This window comes from Sminthopsis crassicaudata, chromosome 1 (assembly GCF_048593235.1).
Source record: "Sminthopsis crassicaudata isolate SCR6 chromosome 1, ASM4859323v1, whole genome shotgun sequence".
NCBI lineage: Eukaryota > Metazoa > Chordata > Mammalia > Dasyuromorphia > Dasyuridae > Sminthopsis > Sminthopsis crassicaudata.
Window position 1 is genome coordinate 602,676,639 of NC_133617.1, and position 24,523 is coordinate 602,701,161.

The following is a 24,523-nucleotide window of genomic DNA, read 5'->3' on the forward strand; positions in this document are numbered from 1 at the left end:
GAGATAGTCAACACTATAAAAGTCTGCAGAGATTAAAAAGTAGGAAAGAGACATTTGGTATCATAGGCAAAAAATAGGTAATAGCCATAAAAAGAGCAAATTAGTAAAATAAAATAGTTAAGTATGGTGTGATAAAATAGAAATAATGAATGTAAACTACATTTAAATGATGTAAATATGGTGAATGCCCTACTTGTTTACCCTGGGAGTTAAAAGTGACTAAAGTCATTTACCTTTCTGATGGGCCTAAGATTTTGAGGCACACATCGCATGTCCAGAGAGACATTATTTCAGGCCTTCTCAGCTAGCATATGGTATAATTGGTATAGCAGTGGCCTCTGCAGTCATACCTAATGTATCTACCTCTAGCAAATTAATTATAATCAAGTCTAGTAAAACCAGAAATGAAATGAGAGGAGGGAAGAGGGATGTGGTAAAGGTGATAACAAGTAGTCCAACCACACAACCTAAACAGACAAGTCATCAAGTTCCTTGGATGGACCCACTCTTACCCCACATATACAAAGTGTTCTCAAAGTCTTTGGGGTGGTTTTAAACTTTTAAGTACTAAGACTTTTAGAATACTATGTAATTGACAAATTATAATAATAATAATAATAATAATAGCTAGCATTTATGTAGAACTTTTTTTTTTTTGTTGTTTTTAATTTTTTTTAGAACTTTTTTTCCAAAAGAGCTCTGTAATTAGCATTTTATGCTCACAACAACCCTGAAAGGTAATGGTAATAGTTCGCCTATTTTATAAATGAGGAAACTGAGGCAGAGAGAGTTTAAGTGACTTGCCCAGAGTCATACAACTAATAAGGATCTGAGATCAGATTTCAATTCAGGTTTTCCTCGCTCCAGGTATAGTCCTCTATTCACTGTACAATCTAGGTGACTTTTTTTCTCTTGAAAGACCTAGAAGATTATAGTTTAAAACAAAATTTGGCTTTTATTAAGATTCCAGGTATGTCCTCTATAATACTCTTTGATTTTTATGTGGATACTTAGTTGTTTTCTAACCTAAACTCAGAGGCTGGCTCAGTGGTATATGAAATTTAGGACTATTCATAGTTCTTGATCTAGACTTAGGATCACCAAAAAGGAAAATCAACTGCATTAGAGAAATTTCAGAGATTATATAGATGTCATCTAAAAGATGTAAGTATGTACATGTAGGTATAAATGCATATACATATGTACATGCACAATAGCTCCTTGTAAATATATAGATTGTGTGCTTTTTATTAATATTTGTTATTTGGGTCTTCATAGAGAAGAAATGCTGATCATTATTTTGTAGTAGAAAAATGATGGTTTCTCTTTACTCACCAAAAACAACTATTAGTAGGAATATGGATTTTAATTTAGGATCTTCATTTAATGACTCATTAGTGTAACTCATCAGGGTTATCTGCACAGTTAGATATGCCTGTGGTAGAAAACTCTTTAAATATATTTCTTCATATAACCCACAGGAATAATTTTTACTGCTGATGTCCGAGTGGTAGAAAACAAGGAGGAAATTGTGTGTGTGTGTGTGTGTGTGTGTGTGTGTGTGTGTGTGTGTGGGTGTGGGTGTAAATCCCAGATGTCTTAGTGCTATCATAAGGTTGAATAGCTTAAAATGGCACTAAGACTTTTGAAAAGGAAGGAAAGAAGAAGGAAGGAAGGAAGGAAGGAAGGAAGGAAGGAAGGAAGGAAGGAAGGAAGGAAGGAAGGAAGGAAGGAAGGAAGGAAGGAAGGAAGGAAGGAAGGAAGGAAGGAAGGAAGGGGAAGGGAAGGGAAGGGAAGGGAAGGGAAGGGAAGGGAAGGGAAGGGAAGGGAAGGGAAGGGAAGGGAAGGGAAGGGAAGGGAAGGGAAGGGAAGGGAAGGGAAGGGAAGGGAAGGGGGAGAGAGGGAGGGAGGGAGGGAGGGAGGGAGGGAGGGAGGGAGGGAAGGAGGAAGGAAGGAAGGAAGGAAGGAAGGAAGGAAGGAAGGAAGGAAGGAAGGAAGGAAGGAAGGAAGGAAGGAAGGAAGGAAGGAAGGAAGGAAGGAAAATTAGCATTTATTAAGCACCTACTATATGCCAGGCATTGTGCTAGGAGCTTTACAGATATTTCATTTTATTTTTATTGTGATCCTGGGAGATAAATGCTATTATTATATTCATTTATCAAATATAAATGAGTGGATAAGTGACTTACCCAGGAAAGCACAGCTAGTATTGGTCTATTAGTCTTGCTAGAAACAGGACTGGAAAAATATAGATGAATCAGAAAACCCATTCTTGTTGTAAATTAAAAATGTAAAACTTATTCAGAGCAAACTTATCACACCCTCAAATATGAGGGACAACTCCTCTATGTAGTCTATAGATATTATGGATAAAGCTTAATTGTGTGGCTGAATCATATTACCTCCAAGCCTTAATTGCTTAAGGAAATGAAAGACTGTGTATATGTTTATAATGCTTCACATAGCATGATGCTAAAGGAAATGACAAAAGTCTCTAGGATTCATAATGAGAGGAGGGCATCTCATTAATATCATTGACCCTTCATTGTCAGGAATGATTAACTTCAGTGGTTATAGTGGAAGCAGAGAGGTCCTGGCATTTAATAAGAACCTAGTTTCAAGCCTTTTGATTACTTATCCAAGTAGTGAAGGAGGGTAGTTTCTTGCTATCTTGTCAGGCACTATCTTCCTCTAGAGAGAAAAAGGGAAAAAAAAGTTATGGAACAGGAGAAAATACAAATAATTTACCAAAGGAAATAAGGTAGAATGCCACTTCAAAGAGGCTCTTTTAAGAAAAACCCTGCTTTTTATAGAATAGACAAGTATAACCAGCAGCAGCTTAAAGACCAAAGCTGTCACAAATTGTGAGTTATAAAATTTCTTATAAAAATATTTTAAAACTGTTTTTAGAAGATGCTGTGGTAGCTATTATGCCATTTTGTGAAAAAAAGGAGGATTCTTCTGTTAGCTAGACCTGGAGGAGAGAACAAGACAGTACCCCAGAATATTCTGAATGGGACAAAAATTTTGATGTTAAAGAATTAAAGAGACTTATTTTTCAAACATATTCTTCAAAAATGATTCATGAGGCTAGGTCCAATTGCTCTTAAGACAATTATGTATTTCTGGCAATTATAAGGAGGCTTTCAAGAAGCCATGAATATCTTACTGGTAAAAAAAGATTACAACAAATACCACTGTTATTGAAAACTCTGTTTAACAACATGCCCTGAAATAGAGGCACTGTTTTTTTTGTTTTGTTTTGTTTTTATTATACACTAAAGAAAAGCTGGCACAACAAAAATTCAATAGAACAAAATTTTAACTCATATTTGTATGTGCTTTACAACAATTCTATGGAGTAGTGATTGTGTACATTATCCCCAATGTATAGATGAAGAAGCTGAGGTCCCACAGAGCAATGTAATTTGCCCAAGGTCAGAGAAGGACTTGGACCCATGTCTCTTGATGTCTAATCTGTCATTCTTTCCCTTACACCATCCTGGTTCTTCATAATAGATTTTAATGGTAACACATACATTGTAAATATCCAAACTGTGATAAAAGTATTTTCAAGATTTTCAAGTTAAAAGTTGGGGCAACTGGATATCTCTTTTGAAAAACCTTATTAAGACATATTTCTTACCATTCTGCCATTCCCAGAAAATCTGGGAGGAGAGGTACAAACAATGATAACCTTAGCTGACATGAATGAACAACTAAAAGTCATAAAGGAGGGAGTTACTGAATTGAAGATTTGCCCAATTAAAAAAAAAAAAAAGACATCGATTTACCTACAGCGTGCTCAGCCCTCATTCCCAGCCTCTATCTTCTTTCCCTAATCAGCTTAACATAAGGGGGTTACAGCAAGTAAAATATCCCCATGAAAGACATGCAAAATGTCAGGTGATATTAAATTACCTGCCAACTGCAAGATCTCCATTAGACTTACTGCTTTCTTTGCATAAAATAAAGCCGTAGGCACTAGATGTACTGCATGGCCTAGTGATTATTTTCATGATGGTATTATGAACTAAGTGGTTTTTTCCCCTCAAAACCCACCCCCCACCAGCAGAGAGTTTGGAGTTTTGTTTTGTTTTTTTCTTCCCACAACACAGTTTAAAACGACTTTGGAGAGGCATTCTTACACTACATAGTACTGAACATAATCTAAAAACTTTAGCTAGGCTGCCAAGTACATACAAAAGCTATCAGAACTATAGTCACTGCCCCTAAAACAGCCCTTCATAGGCATCTCTGTTTAACTCTTCTAAAGAGAATATGTTTACAGAGACCAAAATACCATTCCTCTATGGACCAACATTTGATGTTCATAATCAAATATCAACATTTTACCTTAGATCTAAATGAGGATTATAACTTCTGAAAACATGCTATAAAACTCTAGAATAGGCAAAGATTATCAGGTAACATGGAATCAATTCCCTTATCTTTGAGTAGAACCATGTCTAAACATATCCTTATTGACCATCATAGAAGGAGATTCAATAATTTCCCATGGCAACGCATTTTGACATTTAGTAGCCCTTCCCTAAAAATAAGACAAAAAAAGAAGCAAAAGAAGGAAGAGGGGGAGGAAAGAAGAGGAAGAAGAGAAGGAAGAAGAAGAGGAGGAGGACAAGGAGGAAGAGGTGGAGGAGAAAAGAAGAAAAAGGAAAAAGACAAGGACAAGAAAGAGGAGGAAGAAAGAAAAGAAGAATATCCCTCTTGAGAACACAACATCACAGCACAGTGCAGCATAATATTGCTCTAACATTATCATTTCCTTCCAGATATGTACTTTTAAACTACTTTGATATTTTATTGTTTTTGTGTACAGTAGATTGTACATCACTGGGGCTGTGCAAATACAGCAAGTAAAACAGGCCTATTAGATGCTATTATCAAAAGAAAAAGAGATTTAATAGGTAAGGAAAAAAGAAATGTATTTCTCTCTCTCTCTCTCTTCTCTCTCTCTCTCTCTCTCTCTCTCTCTCTCTCTCTCTCTCTCTCATTGTCTACTAATCCTTCCTCTGTCTACTAAAAAGGAACATCAGTGTCCAAAAATCAAATCAAGAAGCTTACGGTACATTTCTTGTGTAGTTCCCAGATAGTACAGCATTGCCATCATGCTGGACTTAAGTACGGGAAACATAAACACTAATGTCCCTTTTACATTGAATAGCTGCATGCCTATGGTAAGATCATTACTTAGCCTTGCTAAATTTCAGTTTCCTCACCACGTATTTCTTGATATAGCCTTTTCCTCAAATGTAATACTTCTCTTGTGTGTCATGAGTTCTGAATTTTTCATCCCTATCCCATTTAAACCACCCCCTTCACTATCCTGCTTGCAAATTTACCTTGGCCTTGGTAAATTATGGATGCATGAAGCATCAAATCATTTTTTTAAAGGAAAGGGAAAAAAAAAAACAATCTGGAGTTTTCTAAAGAAGTAAATCCCTCTGAAGAAAAACACAATTGTGGTCACTAGGAGCTTACTGCTCCAGTAACATATTCCATTCCTATAACATTGCAATAAGGTATTTGTCCCTTTACTTCCCCCACCCCACCCCATTTCTTCTTTTCTACCTATTGTGGTTATATTATTCCTTTGAAGTGCCACAAATATAAGATCAAAATTGCATCCCCCTTGAGTAAGAAAATAACTCTTTTAGCTTACTGTAGTAGAAACAGCATTGCATTTGAAGTCAGGGCATCTAAGTTCTTATTCCATTTTTGTTGCTTACCATATGTGTGATCTGGAATATGTTATAATCTCTGTGTTGGTTTCCTTATCTAGAAAGAAATTATCATCAACAACAATAACTAGAGCTCAAGTAGTATTTAAAGATTTAAAATATTATATATATATATGTGTGTGTGTGTGTGTGTGTATACACATATATTATCTCTTTTGATCTTTACCATGATCTTGTTTCATGAGTGCCATTATTATTCCCATTTTACACAAAAGAAAATTGACTCAGAGAGATGTAAGTGATTTGATTAGGATTATATAACTAGTAATTATCTGAGATATAGGATTAGAACTCAGTGCTTTCTTACTCAAGTCCAACACTATTACCAACTAAATGATCTCCTAAAGTCCCTTCCATAATTTTATGGTACTCTTCTTTTAAGTAGAGTTGCTCTCTGATGATAATAGCCAGGCTTTCTTCCCATCTCTGAAAAGTTATTTTTAGAGAGCTCAAAATCTCTTGTATACAAGAGGTGTTTTTGTTGTAGTTTAATAGAAATTGTTATATCATTAAAAAGACAAATACATGCATTCTGGGAGAGATTAACACTTTCTAGACCATACTCTTGGATTACTTACTGTTTCTCACTCTGAAGTGACTCTGCTAATTATACTTAGTGTTTCATCAGACAAGTGGTGTCCCCATTGTTGTTCTATTTCAGCTCACTACTTTTCTCCTTCCTCTTTTGTAATCCTCTTTCTGGGCTTTCAGGAGAAGTGGCCAGGTGGTTAGATTGAAAGACTGAACATTTGAGAAATATGAGGACTGTATAGAGTTAATTTCCTTACTTTAAAAAAAAAAATATATATATATATATATATATATATATATATATATATATATATATATATATATATATATATATATATATATATATATATATATATATATATGTGAAAAGAAAAGAAAGAAAGAAAAGAGAGAGCCTGCGGACTCATTTCTGTGAAATGACATAATTCCTTTGGAGGAAAATGTTCTCTCAATAGCAAAGTGGCAATAATATTCTTTTGCCCTCAGAGATGATTCTTCTGACAGCATTATCTTTGTAGGGTTGGAGGCTTGCCTAAATTTAACTCAGTTCAATTCAACAGTTGTTTATTTGGACACTGTGAGATTGTAACTAGGAATTTTTGCACCTACGGCAACCATCACTAATTATGCCCAGACAAATCAAAAGACATTCTCAGCTGTCTTTGGGGGGTTGGGAATTAGGGAGAGATGCCATACCATATCAGGAGATACTGTCTGAATCTAGGCTGCTGTTAAGAGTCTACTACTATAGAAGAGAAGGGAAGGGTAAGAGAGGAGCTGGGTTTAGCTTCTGTAAGGCCCTGAATTGCTTAGCATGCCCTGAGGAAAAGCTCCTTTAGCCCTACTTTATCACCCAATTAATCAGCATTTATTAGATAAATACCTTCTATGGCCAGGCACTGTGCTAGCCACCAGGGAAGGCAAAAATGAAACAGTCAACCCTTAATACAAAACGCTGGCTCCTACAATGTCCTCACTATCAACTGCAAGCAAGTTGAAGACGCAGAAAGGAATCATTTGTCTTCTTTAGTGGACTGAGGCAGAGTGGATCTCTGTATCAAGAAGCTCTCAATCCTGAGAGTCTTTTACAGGAAGAGATGTCTCTGGCTATATGCCCGCCAAAGTCTCATGTTTTCCTATTTTAATCCCAAGGGCAAGTCTGGAATTGCTTAAGATCAGAGCTTATCAACTCTGCCTTGAGGGCCTATGTCTGCATTTTACTCCAATTTTTAACCTGGAAGACTGTCCCGAATATTTCCATGCTAACTGGGCCACCCAGTTCCCAAGAGCTGCAAACTAGCATTTCCTATTGGCTCTTATTGTTTCCTGGCTGCCTAGAGTGAATCCAGTACTGACAGCCTATTTAAGGAAAGCCTTCTGGGTATACTTTAAACACTCTTGGTCATTCCTGCCCCAGCCTCCTAGGCACAAAGAAGAATCATGCTAAGATGAGAAACCATATCTAAGACACCTTAGTTATTCTGGCATATTGAGGAAGAATCCCACTTATTCCATCTCTCTCGTGCTGAATATAAACAAGGAAAAGGTGATATAGGAGAAGTTGCCATTTAGGCAATGGTATGACATTGTTTCTATTAAAGTACAAGTCACATGAAGAGCCATACAGACCCAAAAGTGTCCCTCCCTACTAAGAAACGGGAAGTAAATGGATAGTAGTCAATATGGTTTGTAGATTAGATGCTGAACTTGGAGTCAGGAAGAACTGGATTCACATACCACCTTAGATGCTGACTAACTATATTCCCTAAAGAAATCACCTCTCCTCTTAAAACCTCTGTTTCTTCCTGTAATAATTATTTCTTAATGTTGCTGTTGAAGCCACAGAAACAATGTATGTAAATCATCTTGAAAACCTCAAAGATCTGTTTATTATGTGCTCCAGTGAAGCTACACACCCTTTTTATTTTATATTTTTATTTTGTGTTTGTTTATTTTTGGCTATGAAATATCCAGGAGACCAACTGGCCCCTGGATTCAGAAGAGCTAAATTTATATCTTGCCAAGAAGAATTGGAAGTGGGGGTAGGTGAAGTGAAGGTTCAGGCTGGCTCAACTAGAATAGTCTTTTTTATTTTCATATATAGTGCTGATTGATCCCATTAAATATCAAAGCCAGTGATAAATGATGTTTGCATATGAGCTTCTAAAAAGAGGACCTATAATGAAAGTAGTTATACAGTTATTTATTCCCTTTGTGGTTTGCTTGGCAAAAATGCTGGTATGGTTTGCCATTTTCTTCTCCAATTCATTTCACAGATAAGGAAACTGAGGCAAAGTTTAATGACTTGCCAAAAGTCACCCAGATAGTAAGTGTCTGGGACTAGCTTTGAAGTCAGGTATAGGACTCTAACTGCTATATAATTTAGCTGCCCCAAGGGGAGGTACAAATACAATAATCATCTGTATTTTCATCAGGTAAAAAATACCATCTACCAAAGCAAATCCTTATTACCTAAGACTTAGTGGATAACCAAGTGAGTCATTCAATCAATAAGCATTTATTAAATGCTTGCTATGTTCCAAACACTGTTCTAAGCATTGAAAATGGAAATATAAGCACAAGGAGCTTACATATTGACTGAGGAAGACAACACATAAAGGGTAAAGGGATAAGATTCCCAGGTAGCCAGAGATTCTTAAAGAAAAAGCCATTTGCCCCAGAAACAGGATCTTCCGAACTCCAAGCCCAGCATTCTCCACACTACATTTACTACAACAAACTTTTCCTGAAAGGGAAGATAGAACACATACTTCAAAAAAGTAATGCCTCATTCTGTTAATTATGTAAAAGTCTATGCTTCTGAAGGAATTCATATGGATATAAGTGGTGACCTACAGTTGTGATTATTGGCCATCAGTTTTTTCTTCACATCTTCTGGGGTGGCTATTTGGTAGGAGATTCTACTAAAGATAGAATAAGTCAGGGTAATGAGCTGCCCTATTCAGAGCCCTCTTTCTATGCAATCTATCTCAAGGGCTATCAGAATAATAGCTCTATCTTTCATAAACTGGAGCCTAAGCCAATTCATATGCACTGTCTTCCTGAGGCTGGAGATAGTACAAAAGAAAATGTTTTATTGTTTTCTAGCAAAATGTGTCCAGAGGATAAGGCATGATGCAGGAGGAAACTGTCAGAAAATTAAGCATCTGTCAATTTTAATATTAGGCTAAAATTTCTGATAAGGCCATTGTGAGACTGGGGGGGAATGAACCTAGTTCAAGAATGGTGCAAATAATGAATTCTGTAAGTAGCCACATGTATTAAAATTCGCACTATTCAAAGTTATAATTATATAAAATATGGTCAATGGTTTCCAACCCAATAGAAATATGCAGTGTGAAATTCAAAAAATGCAGCCACGTCACAGAATTCACTATACTACTTTCAAATAACCTTGAGAAATTCATGACTTTAAAAGGACACAACTGTTCTAAAGGAAGTAGGATTCTTTGGGATGGATTTTTAAAAATTTATTTTTAGCAACATGGCATATAATTTTTCTTGCTGACTTAAGTGCAGTATGTGGGTAAGACTGATTGTGCATTTGAAAACAAAAGAAAAAAACCCATGTATCCTCCTTTTAAAGGAATGAGAATATTTGAGGAGTCTTTTAAATGCCTGTTTATTCTCAGCCAGAGTCAATGGAGAACAATTGGTGGCATTGATTTGATATCTTACTTCAGGCTTAAATAAAAACAAATTCTAATTTCATTCACACAAAAAAAGCATAATCCAAATATATTTGACCTAAGGATGTGCCTACCATAATTGGTCAGGGTCTTTTAAAGCAGGAGAATAGAAATTCATTTTCCCCGAAACAATTATTATTTAGTTATTATCTATGGGATAAGCTGTAAGACTAGGGTCAATTCATCATCTGTCGGGGGCCAAGAGCTTTTGATGAGTCAGGAGGTAACAGACAAGAGGTTATATAGCTCAATCTATGGGAAGTGGGCTTCATAGTTAGTATTCTATGTCATTCATGATATAAATATCCTGGACCTCCACACTAACTGTTTCATCATTCCTCAGACAGATATAAGCAATTACAACTCCAGATGCTACTCTTTCATGACTTCTGGGTATACTCTTGAATTGAATATTCCTAGCCCACGCCCACCCCTACTCTCAACCACCCAGGAACAAAGAACAATCACACTAGGGTAAGAAACCATGTCTCTCTAAGAAATGGTAGTTATGTTGGTAAGTGGAAGCTCACTCCCACCATCTCTCTCATGCTGGATGTATACAGATCTACACTCTACCACTGAAAAGGACAATGAATCAATCTAAAAATCATTAAGGTTATCGATCTTCTGAGTCTGCAGTTATTAACACTATGTTTAGTCTTCACCCCCACAAGATAGAATTACCAAAAGGAACATTTATACATCTTTGTCCTACCTGCTATACTATTCCCCAGTGATGCCATTCTTTCCCTTTGAGGCTGTTAATGCAGCAATTATCATTTAGCACTGAAGCAGCATGGTTAAGTGAATAGAGTGCTAGATAGGGAGTTAAGAAGACCTAATCTTCAATCCCTCTTCTGGGACTTACTAGGAATATGATCATGGATGAATCACCTGATCTTTCTTAGGTTTATGGCATATAGAATGAATTGTGATCTATTTGATGGAGGAATTCCCTACTCTCATAGGTGCTTGATTCCTTGAAATATACATAGCACTTCATGAGACATTGTGAGGAATATTTTTTAAATTTTAAGATAAAGCCTATATACTCTAGGAATTTACAATTAAGTTGGTAGAACAAAATCAATATAGTTAAAATATTTAGAGGACAATTAAGAAATAAAGTTATATATGTAATGAATATTGCTTCTATATGCCTATTAATGCAATGAAAGTTTAAAGGAGTGATAGATCATTATTGACTGCAGGAGTTGAAAGAGAAGGGACTTGAAGGGATATATATAGGATTTGTATGCTTGAATAAGAGAATGGGAAATGGCATTTAGTTTTAACAAGAGCTCAAGGCAGATATAGATGTGTTCTGCACAAAGAGTGAAAATATGTTTGGAGATTGTATGTTCTGGAGTGGTGGGAATTAAGACTAAATAGGGTAGATCAGGTAATCTTGAATGACTTTTTGTGGTGGGGAAGTTGAATGATTCTAATGACTTCCTAAAATAGGAATTCCAGAGAGTTTTAATATCATCTCTGATTCATGAACCAAGCATTCATGAACAACTTTGTTGAATCTCATTGAGCTCTCTTTCCCTTTGTCCATTTGTCCATATGAACCAAGGATTCATGGACAATTTTGTTGAATCTCATTAAACTCTCTTTCCCTTGTCCAAAATGCCTCATTGCTATCTATCTATATTTTTATGTACTTATAGGACAATATCACAGAGTATGAATGACATATTTAGTCCTATTACTTCAGATTTAGGGGGATCATAAACACTTTCAGGGAGTTTGGGAGATTTGGCAAAGATAAAGAAATAACTCTCTTTGATGTTCTTCTGATTGTTGATATCAAGTGAGACATAAAACAGATACTTGTGTGATTATCAAATACATTTGACATGGCTAAGAGTCAAAGGAAAAAGAATTCTGAAGACGAATGCCATTTGATGCTCTTATTTGTAAAAGTTACTATTCTAATTGCATTAAGTCCCAGAATATTGTAGAGGCTCCTAAGTGAAGTCTTTAATTATTCAAGTATTTGGCTTAACCATCAATACAAAAAAATAAAGGAAAAAGGATATATATTAGGCAAACTATGGTAAACTGTTGGACGATAGTCCAAAAGCTGCTCAATCATTACATAATCTTAGGCATCATAGATGAGCAATGAGCAAGTCTGAGAATCAAATAGAAAGAAGAAAGTTGTTTAGATAGTTTGGGAAACTGTTGCATGGTTTTCCATACAACAAAGGCCCATTTTTTATTAAAACCAGTATTCTCCTAGTAATTCTGTATAGCCTGAATACCACCCACAATCTATAAAGTAAGGGCCTTGAAGGGATAGATATATGGTAACTATGAATAATTGGTAGCATATTATCAGTGAAGGATTGAGCAAGAAAAAATTCCCTAAAGAATATGACTTATGAGATATAGCATCAAAAGAAATGGGTTAGTAATATAGCAAGAATATACAAAAATACAATGGATACTTATAAGTAACTAAATAATATTAATAAATCTTGGAAAAAGTCTTCAAGCACATTGGCTAGACCTTCTTTGGAGAATATATAACACATTGTAGAATTATAGAACCAAAATTGGAAGGAATTTCAGAGAAAATTTAGTTAAATTCCCTAGTTTTATAGATGAAAATGTAAATAAGAGTTACATAGACTGAGAAGATAGGAATGGGTTGTGACCTGTACCACTGGAGACAGTAGTCATATTGATAAGGCCCTAGTTCCATTGAATTGACAAAATGTTTGTCAATTTTTATTATTATTTTCAAAAATTACTTTTTTGGTTTCATGTTTTATAATCTTTTTGTTTTTCAATTTATTAATTTCTCCTCTAATTTTCAAGAATTCTTTTTTGTCTATATTTTGGGTTTGTTTCTATTCTTAATTGCATAATTTATTAACAATATTTAATACTACTAATAATTCTATGCAAATTATTAATGCATATCATTAGGAATATTTTTTTCATTGAGGACTTCATAGCTGTATATCATAAATGTGGTATATTGTTCTTTGGCCCATGGACCACACCCTTATTAATTCCTTCTTTAATCTGTCTCTCATGGAGTTAGAGCTTCTGAAGTGCTGGATTTGAGTTTTCTTCAAACTAAATTTTATCGTATTGACTTTCTAGATCTTACTCTTTCATCTGTTTTTCCCACTTTTATGCCTTGGTCTTAAAAGTATTATCAGGAAAGAAGTATTAGAATCAATGCCTTATTTTAGAAAGTATGCTGTATTCTAAATTGTGACATACAGGTATCTTTACTGCTCTTCCATGACTATTTCTTTCTACAAAGATAGCCATTTCATTTCTGTGTCCATGCCATTTCAGTCTGAGGTGCCAGCTTCTTGGAATAGAAGGCAGTATAGCCACATATGTAAGATTATTTCAGGGAGTCCTCCTTTCTGCCTCCTTTCTCATTTTCTTAAAGTCCTTCCACTCACTTTTGCTTAAATGTGAAGTCTGGGCTAGCTCCCTGAAGGCCTCAGGATCAGCCAGAGTCAGGATAAGCAAAAGTCCTTGGTCTTTAGAGGAAGAAGTGAAGGGGATGGACAAAACTGCCAGGAGTTTTGCCAAGGATCCCTCCTTAATTCTAGAGTCCAGAATCTCCATACTTTTCTCCTCTTTGTCCTGAGGCCAAGTGAAGTTTTCTTGCCCCTCTCACTCCACCCCCTAATCCTTACTTAAGCCCAAACATTGAGCCAGCATTACTGAGAGAAGAGAAATTCCAAACATGCTAATAGAGTTATTGTCCAATAGGTAATTAGGCTTAAGTGCTCAGTTGTCTGATTCAAGCACACCTTTTAAGAGTTTCAGCCCTTTACACTTAGAGACTCACATTAATGGGAATATAGCATTCAGTGGCTTGGGTCTCTGAACTGTGTGCTCTAATAACATGCAAATAGCTTCAGGCCCAGTACAGCTTTTCAAATATAATTCTCCCATTCTTACTTCCTTCATTAACTAATCCTTTTCTTCTCTTGGATGTCCTAAATTAGTTTCTTCTACCTTTTGCTGGTTGAATGAGGACAGGGACAGTATTTCAGGCAGCATCTCTGTATCCACTGGAGTCTATAAAAAAAAGGCCTAGGTACAAATCTGTGAGTCAACTTATGTCCCTATTGTGGGAACTCAAGGGAAGAAGACTGCTGAATGCACTTTTTAAGGAAAAGATTTTAATTCATATAGATTCTTATAAGTTCTCTGGATTCAGCCACAATTACTCTGCATCTTGTATATGGTGCCTTTTGTGGGGAGGGTGAGAGCATTAAAAAACCCTGAATAAGGAGATGAGCATGCTTTCTTGCTGCTTATACAACCTAGAACTACATACAAACATTTAATAACCATTCACACATAAACTCTATGTTTGTTTTATCTTAATAGAATTGAATCAGGCATTGTTCTTACAACTACTTACTTGCTCATTAATATAATTAGCACTTACATTTATGTAAGACAATTACAACATTGTCTTATTGGTTCGCTAACACAACCCTAATTTGTTTTACTGTTATTATTTACACATTAATTATCATGCTCTTGCTCACTCAAACAGGACTCTTCATCTAGCCTTCCCAAAGATTCATTGACCAGAAATGTTGCTGTGCTGTCAAGTTCTTGGCCTTGTATATAATACCCTATCTGAAAACCCTCATCCTTAACATGCTGACTTATAGTGTGCTATTTCTTAATTTACATATGACATATTGTCAGCCTATTAGGCTATCCAAAGGTATCTTCTTTCAAGGCAGCAAACTTTCCTCCGCATGGATAAATTTACCTCATTCAGAAACGATCCTATTTACATCTCTTTTTTCTTTCCTTCAATATTTATTTGACAGTATTTCTATGTGGACAGAAAGTCTCCCACTTGCAAACATCTTAATATGATTTACTTTTAGCAAACCTATCAAAGTATAGACATCCTTTTAAGTATTAGTCCCTCTAAAGTCATCACTTTGGAAAGTTTTGTAGTATTAGAACAAAGCTAACTTTAAGCAAAACATTTTTGAAACTGCTCTTTGAGAATTGTCTTGACATAGAATAATAATATAATATAAGAATCTTTGTAAAGCATTTTGCAAACCATAAAGTATTTGGAAAATATTAAGTGTTAAAAGTCCTCACAATCTGGTCTTAGCCTATCCTTATAGATTTGTTTCACCATAGCCTCGTTCAAATATGCTACATTCCAGCCAAAGTTGCTTATTTACTTTTTCCCAAAACCACTATTTGTACAAATGGAATCCATATCTGAAGAACTCTCACTTTTCATCTCTACCTCAAAGAATTTTATGCTTCTTTTAAGTCTTAACTCAGTTCATTCTTTCCTGAGTCACTCAGTGGTCAGTTCTCCCTACTCCCTACTCCAATTATCTTGTCTTTATGTATTATAGCCCTTGAGAGAATATATACTCCATGAGGGTATGAATACTTATTCACTTTTGATTTCGCATCCCCAGCACCTAATACACTATCTTGTACTTTGCAGGTGAATCATGTATGTAATTTTAGCCATATAAGGAAGTCCCTGTGAAGAAACCTGATCTAGTAATGCAGATCAAGAGCTCAGAGAATCATATGAAGCACTGAGAGTTTTGTCCAGGGTCATATAGCCACTATGTTTCAAAAGCAGGACTTGCACGCAAGGACTTCCTGACTCTGAGATTCTGTTGGCTACACCATCACTGCCTTTGGCTATATGCACATAGTAGGTGCTTAATAAATACTTGATTCATTGAATTGAAAAATTATTTCTGGCCATGAACTAATGTCTGATTTCTGAAGCCAATTCCAAGGGAAAAATTAGAAAAGCTTGTTGAGCAATAGCAGTATCCGTGGAATACATGCATAGCTTGAAAGATGGCAATTTTGAAGGGAAACATTCATTTGGATGTAAAAGTCCTGGAATAGCCATTAAAAAAAATCACTGCCATTACTTTTGTGCCTATCTCATGTGTTTTTGCCAAATTTCAGATTATGAAATTTTATTGAGATATAATCTAGATTCTACTCTGCTATTGTAGAACATGATTCTGAAGCTATTCAGCAGAGATTTAGTTTAGATTCCCCTTTTCTTGAATTATATATATAATAAGATTTTGAAGCTATTCATTATGGATTCCTTCTACTTCAGATGTGTTAAATCGGTGACTGGTTCCAGTTAGAGACATTAAGCCCATAATGATCTTAGATGACATAAAATGCTGAAGGAATACTTATTGTTCTCCTTTAGAATCAACTCCTTTGGAATCCAATTTTGTCCATATTGATTTCCATTTGACACATTTGTGAGTTTTTGTGTGGGAAATGAGGTTAAAGAACATGAGCATTTTTAGAGGCAGTCCTCTACCACAGAAATCAGTAGAAATTTTTCTGCTTTTATTTAATTTTTTGCCTGTTCTTATACAAGTTTTTTGATGGACAATAATGCTAAAGTTAGGGACAAAAACTGGTATAGAATTGGGCCTGCAATTTCATTGGAATAGCAAATTAACAGGTCAGAATCCTCCCCTTCTTCCAATGGAGGTTAATAACTCTTCTATAACTCGAATTAGTGATAGCTTGAAAGAGATGTTCTCAAAGTATGAAAACTCTTTCGAGGGGTCCATAATGAAAAAACTTTTTTATGATGATAATAAGTCATTTTGTATTCCAATATGATAAATATTGATAACTATAGCCAGAGAAGGAAATAGCAAACCATTTTGGTATCTTTGCCAAAAATACCCCAAATGGGTCAAGAAGAACTGAACTTGACTTAGAAACAACTGAGCAACAAAAAACCCAGATAAATGAAAAGTCTTTGAAAGTTTCTTGCTAATTCTCAAGAGTGTAAAAAGATCCGGAGATCAAAGAGTTTAAGAACTGTGGGTCTAGAGGCTTTTATCATTTGCTATTTAGTATATGGAATTTTATATTACTCCTCTATTTTCCTGTTTTCTTTCTTTCTATCAAGTCTATTTAAATCTATTTCTATTTAAGTCATTTAAAGAGAAAGATTGTTTCTTATTATTTTTATCCTCAACACTAAATACATTGCCTTGAAAATAGTAAGTACTCAATAAAAATGCTTCTTGATAATGATCATAAGTATCGTATAACATAAAGATATAGAATTTTTAAAATATGTATCCAATAGGAATAATTTTAGGCTCAGTCATTGCATTGAAAGGGCTTAAAATTAAGTCAAGGAAATGTCCAAAGTTTCCATAGTCTCTTGTAGCAGTTTATTATGCCAGGATAAGAAAATATTTCCTCAGAAAAAGTAGAATATGTGTATTTCTGTGAAAGAGTATGTGTGAGTGTGTGGGGGAGTGTGTATGAATGAATCACACTACCAGACTACCAGGCAAGGTAGAAAATGGCTACTAATTTGAAAAAATATATGTATATATATATAAATGTATGTGTACAAATAAATGTATGTAGACATGTTTATGTATACACACATACACATATATTCTTAATTACCTTCCCTAGTAGTGTGTGATATATAAGAACAATTACTGCTCAAGGGTCCTTTATGAAAAAGAGCTACAAAGTAGCAGCACAAAGATTTTCTAAAGCTACTTAACAGATTTTATGAACAGCTAATGACTCCAGAGAAGAATTTTATTGAGCTAAGGCTTTGCTGTTATTTAAATGAACTGTTTACTTATTTCTTAGGAATTTACACAAAACCAACTGCTGTATTTTGGGGCTGTTGAACACAGTCTGGTTTTTGCTTGCAGCAATTATGGGTTAACCCTTCCCCTGGAAATTTTTACATGCTCCCATTAATGAGGCTTTGATATATACATAGAATTTGCATATCTTAGCTAATACCTACCAAAAAGCACTGAATCAGTAAATAGTGCTGTCATTGTTAACACATGTACGGGATCTAATGTTTTAATTCTTTTAAAATATTTTTTTATTAAGAGTATTTAGTATATAAAATATATATCCTGAAGACATTATTTATCTTTAGGCATTAAGAAACTGTCCTAAAGTCAGATACAAATACTAAAAATTTCAAAAAGAAGAATGTGATAAATTCTAGAACATATCAACCTTCAATAAGTTTAATTATGATCCTTGCTCACCTTTGAAAAAGAATTATTAATTTGGTTTTCATGGATATGGTCAAGAGTGAAATGAGCAATAGAAATCAAAACTAAATCAATAAAAACAAATTGTTCTGAGCTAATCTCATTTATTTTAATAGATTCACTTAGATGATAGCTGTAGATTCTTTGTATATAAAACATTTCTGTTTGGGAGTGAGAAGGGCCAGGAGAGATAGGGTAGGAAGAACTACATGATCAACTCTGAGATTTTATAAAATTTTCAATATATATTTACCTAATTGATTATTATTGTCATTTATTTAAAATTATTATTATCAGTGATCATAGATAATTTTTATATAGTGCTTTAAGGCAAGATTTCTTAACCTGGACTTCTTGGATAATGGAAGAAAAATAATCTTTCTCTTTCTCTCATATATATGTGTGTGTGTGTGTGTGTGTGTGTGTGTGTGTGTTCATATGTGTATATATATATATATATACATACATATACATATATATGTGTGTTTATATATATATATATATATATATATATATATATTGCTAACCTCTAAGTAAAAGGTCAACATTTTTCTTTAATCATTTAAAATTAAACTTATTTAATTATTTAGAAATATTATTCTAAAAAAAAGGTCTATAGATTTCAGTATTTAAATGAATTGCCCATGGTCACAACATATGTGTTAGAGACAGAATTTGAACCCAGATATTTCTGATACCAAAATCATACCTCTACATATTATGCTATGCTGCTTCTCTTTAATTACATGCTATTTTTGTCATGAATGTGGGGAATCTATCCTTTTCTCCTTTTTAAAAATTGAATGCAGGTATTCTGTTTTCCCATCAACTCTCAAAAATTTCTATTATATCATCTGTGAATTCTTTAAGTATTCTTGCATGTTATTCATGTAGACCTAAAGATGTGAACTTATTTAAGGTAAATGGCCAATGGCCAATAATCATCAATAAAAATTTAATGAATGTCTATCATTTGCCTGGGACTGTGCTAAGTACTGGGGATACCAAAATAAAATAAACAAAGAAATAAAAGGAAAGGGCAGTCTTTACTCTGAAGGAATTCACAATCTTCAAGGGGAAACAACAAGCAAATAAATTTTTACAAACAATGTGCAGAATAATAGGAAATAATCGATAGAGGGAAGGCACTGAATTAAGAGGGATTGGGAAGGACTTCCTGTAAAAGTTGGTGTTTTGTTCTTGTTGTTTACCTGTTTGAATTGTATCTGACCTTACTTGAGGTTTCTGGGCAAAAATACTGGTTTTCCATTTCCTTCTCCAGTTTTTACAAATGAAGAAAAGTAAGATTAGTTGACCTTAAAAAAGTGAAGGAAGGTAGTAGGTAGCAGTGAGGAGAGAGAACATTCCAGGAATGGGAAATAGCCAAAGAAAATGCCTAGAACCTAATGAGTGTCATGTTTGTGGACGCACCAGGTGGAAGGATCATAGATTTGGATTTTGAAGTGACCTAGAGGTCATCAAGTCCAAATCACTCATATTACAGATAAAGAAGATAGGACCAAAGGAGTTAGGTGGCTTGCCCACATTCATGACTTGAATTAGAAAGTGTAGGAGACTGCATTTAAACCTAGTTCCATATTCAGTATTCTTTCTACTGAACCATGCTGTTGTTTAGTTGTATCTTATTTCATTACCCTATTTGGGATTTTCTTGGCAAAGATAGTGGAGTGATTTGCTATTTCCTTCTTCATCTCATTTTACAGATGAAGGAACTTAGGCAAGCAGGGTTAAGTGACTTGTCCAAGATCACACGGCTAATGTCTGAGGCCAGATTGGTACTTAAAAGGATCAGTCTTCCGAATTCCTGCTCTGGCACTCTACCCACTTCACTACCTGCTTTCATTTTAGCTCCTTATCAGTCGTAGCCTACACTTTCCTTGTGTTTATGTTTATTTTATCTATTCTAGTTTGCAGACGTTGTTGCTTCAGATTTTAGCAAAAATTGGAATTTAATATCACAGAATGTGAGAAATGGAAAAGATCTTATCTCTCAGCATCTTCATTTAGCAAATGAGACCCAGTCATAAGTCTCTTACCAAAGAAACATAGCTACTACCAGAATTGAGACTTCACCCCAGGTCTTCTGGCTCCAACTCTAGTCCCCAGCTGCTTTTACCATCTCTCTTCTGTTTGTCTACATTATACTTCTTACCCCAAAGAATGAGCCTATAATTTTATTCACCAAAAAGTTTTAATCCAGTCCAATGAATCAGGCTATTCAATTAACCAAAAGAAAAACTAAGAAGTTTGGCATATTGATAGTTTCTGGTGATGAGAATGTTTGTATCTCCGGGAGTAACAACTATCTATCCAAGTCCTGTGGTATTCAGAAGAATTTTCCTTAAAGCCAAAAATCATGGCATATGGTAAAAGGATTTAACTCCTGTTTATTAAAAAAAAATTCCTGGAAGCAGTAAGACCCAGAAGGCATGAATTAAAGTCAATTATGTAATTAAATTAAATTCTGTTGCCAAATAATTGCTTAAGAAAGGGAAGGTAGAAAGAAGAAAAAAAAAAAAGACTTTAGCCATGGAAGGAGTCATTAAATCATGTGGATTATTTACTTTTGGATGGAAATATCCATTTAAAAAACCTGAACCTCTTATTTGGCCTTTTGGCTACAGTATTCCTGAGTGAGAGGCCAGAGATCAGGTTTGGGAGTTGAAGTCACTTGTTTGAAAAGAGTAAGAATTTAGGAGAAGTATTTTGATGTAGGAAACAATGTTAGGACATGAAATATGCCATCATCATTAAGTATATTTTTCTATGACTATTTAGAAGGGTCTCCTATGCAATCTGGTAAAAAAAAAAATCATTTTACAAAGGTCTGTGCATTAGCCCATGCATTCATTACATTTCGTACATTCAGTTCAAGTTAACAAACATATATCAAGCACCTGTTTAATCAAGGCTCTTTGACCAGGTATATAGGTACCAGGATATAGGTACCAGGGATATAGAAAAGAAAAGGAAATTGCCCCTGTCCAATAGAAAATTACTTACTATTGGTGAGAATTTAGTGGGGAATAATATCTACACAAATATGTAAATATGAAATATGAAATTTCAAGGAGGGAAGAAAAATGATCAATAGGGATGAAATATATAAAGAGGGGAAAAAAATGAAGAAAAATCCTATACAGCTGGTGGCCTATGAGTCGTGCTTTCAAATAATTTAGGAATTCTGTGAGGTAGAGATGAGAAGGAAAAATATTCTAACATAAAGGTTTCTATTCTTTAGAGACAGGATATGGAATATTTCATTTCCATATTAAACATGGTGGGAGATGCAGTATTTTCTTTTGGTACTTGGCTGTAATTATTACCTGAGTAAGGTATATGTGATTCATGCTATTGAGCTGTAAGAAAGAGTCTCTATTAACCTAGGCCTTAGGAAACTAGATTAATGTTATGTTGAGGATCATTCTTTTGCATTCCAACATTTTTATATAACTCCTTAGTCTGATGTTGTCAGAGAAAAAAAATCTTATGATTCAAACATCATCCTGGCTCAAATGAAAAGTTTGAGCAGAAAGGCCATAGGTAATTTACCTTTAACTAATTGAGAAGTTCAGTCAGTCTGTACATTCATCTTTTTAAAAGTGTTTTTGCACTATTAAAATGTTCATTTTATATTTTTTTAACATTTGGTAATAGGAGCCCCAAAGAAACCATCAGTTTATATTGAACCTAGCTTTTATACAAACCATTGCCCATCCAGTCAATATCATCTTAAATAATGTTTCTTGGAATAATTTCAACTACCTCATTGAATATTTGTGTGTCTATCCTGTAGCAAAATGACCCAAAGGATTTTGTTTTGGTTTTGGCAAGTTGAATTTCAGATTTGATTCAATTTCTTGCAGCTGGGACATACAACTTTATGAATCATTGCTTCTTTTAGATGAATACCAAGGGAAAAAAAGAGCATTGCAAAATAGTCAATCCAAAAAGTTGGATATTCTAGAAAGCTTTTGGCTGAAGCTTGACAGTTGGGTGGGGAGGAGGAGAGTGTAACTGTGTCATGACCCTGTTTGATTACATTTTATGGAAGAGGAACAGAAAATATGACAGTCATTCCTGTCACATATGAGAAATATTTTTTTAAACCCTGATGCAATTACTATAAGCTGACCCCAAGGAAACCTGATAAGCCCTCTGAAGAACTTTGAAAATAAAAAAGGCATACTGAGGGAATGAAAAAGAACTTTCAGTATCAAAAACCATTCAGGGTTAAATGATTACCAGCATTTCTTAAAGCCATAAACCTCTTTTTTTTTTTTTAAGAAAATTAGAATTTAAAATTTATACTCTTCCACTCCAAATAATTATACATTCCTACATAGCACTAGGTAAATAGTAAATACAGACACACAAATATACATATATACAGTATCATTGTATATGTGTGTATGGATGGATGGATAATAATAACTATAGTATCAAAGTATTTAAACATTTTTTTCTGAGCCATCCCGCTCTCTCATCTAGAAGGTGTTGAGATATAAAGACTGTGTTTGCATCTACTAAAGAGAAGAATGTAGCATAAATTCCAAGTATTCATAAACTCTTAAGAATTATTTATATATGTCAAAGCCATTGTAAATGAAAATCAGGGAGAAGGAAGAAAAAAAGAATTAGAAACATGTAAATTCTTAAATACAGTAAAATGGAGTTTCATAGTGTTTTTTCCTTTTCAATCTATGATTCAGTAAAAGAAATGAGCCTAAAATTTGAAACTCAAAAGAAAATGAATAACTGTAAATGATATTGACTTTTTAGAAGTATTTCAAGGCATGCCAGCCTATGATTTGGAAAAGAAATCTACTCAATTAAACTAACCAATTTGCACACAAATGATTCTTGTAATTCACAAGAAGTTGGCATTGACTTTGCAGTTTCCACATTTGATTATTTATTTTTGTTTTAATATCTAAAAATATTTATACATGAAGATCATGAATATTCAGTGATGGAATAAGAATTTGAAAGTTGTAAGGGACACCCCAGCAACTATTTTCTCCAACCCATGAACAAATGATATTGCCACTCTAACTTAGGCACCTATCTTCCTTTATGCAATGCAATGTTGATTTTTTTTTCCTGCCATGATGGATAAGTAGCACCTGGTTTCCAATCTTGACTGCTCATCCAACCCTTATCCTGTGCCAATGTTTGGGGACACTTATTAAGTTACCATAGTATCATTTCTTATGGAAGGAACATCTGTTGCCATAACTAGCAAAGTGTGATCTGGATTTTTCCTCAAGATAGTGATATTTGGGGTGGAAAAGGGAAGAAATAGAGATGAAGGGAAATGCTTCTCATTGCTAGGTGCAGGACACCACCACCTAAGCCCTAGGAATCCTTGAAACATGGAATATTTGTGCAGTTTTATGGTACATAGTGCTAAAACATCTTTAATGATTTCCTCTAGTTCTTTGTCTCCCCTAACTAGCAAGTGAATTGTCGTGAAGCCAGATTTGATAGATATACCTCTGGCAATATTGTGTTAAAACTACCATATCAGGGATAGTAATATCAATTTTTTATTCAACTTTGCCCATATCTGAGAAGAGTGAACTATGTGTGGGGGTAAAAACCACTCATTCTAAACTCTTATCCTATCTTTGCATTTCCTGCTCATAATGATAAATATGTGAGACACATGTATATTTGTCTCCAATTCTGATATATGACTATGATTTACTATTTTGTACTGTCTATCAGTACTTTTATTATTAATATTAATCACATTTTTGCCAATCAACAGTAACAGAAAGTTGTTTTAAACTTCAAAATTCTAAAGCTTTCTCTGTAGAAAGTCCAGGAAAGGGAAACCAAGAGAAAGGCCCTGAGATGATGATAATTTGAAAAATCTGGGGTTATTTAGTCTGAAGAATCATAGAATTAGAAGGAACATGGTACGTGTCTTCAAGGATCTGAAATTGTCACATGGATGAGGGATAATTCTACTACTGTTTGGCCCTAATGGCAGAACTGGAGCCAATGAATAGAAGTTATAAAGAAGTAAATGTACACTTGATATAAAGATAAACTTGCTAACAATTAGAACAAATAGAAACTGGAATGAGTTGTTTTGAGCCAATGCAGTTTCCCCCTCATTGGAGGCTTTCAAGCCCTGGCTTGAACCATGTTTCCAGTCCATTGCAAAGGATATGCTTTTTGGTCAGGTGTGGTTTTGGACTTGGCTATTGAACTCCTTTCCAATTTTGAAATTCTGTGAAATCCTTCATTACTAGAATTGGATGGGTGAGTAAAGAGATGAATTGCTGAGTAAAAACATCAGCCATCCATGTCTCTGGGAATACTGGGGCTCAGAAGTTGTCAAAAGAATCCATATGTGCTCCTCCCTAATCCCAAAATGTTTTTTCTTTCCTCCACCAAAAAC

General features: G+C 34.6%; 1 protein-coding gene across 1 annotated transcript in view; it reads left to right on the top strand.

Moving 5' to 3' along the window:
- SLCO3A1 (solute carrier organic anion transporter family member 3A1) overlaps nucleotides 1-24,523 on the top strand; it is a 340,259-nt gene that overhangs the window by 167,561 nt on the left and 148,175 nt on the right. The window lies entirely within an intron of this gene.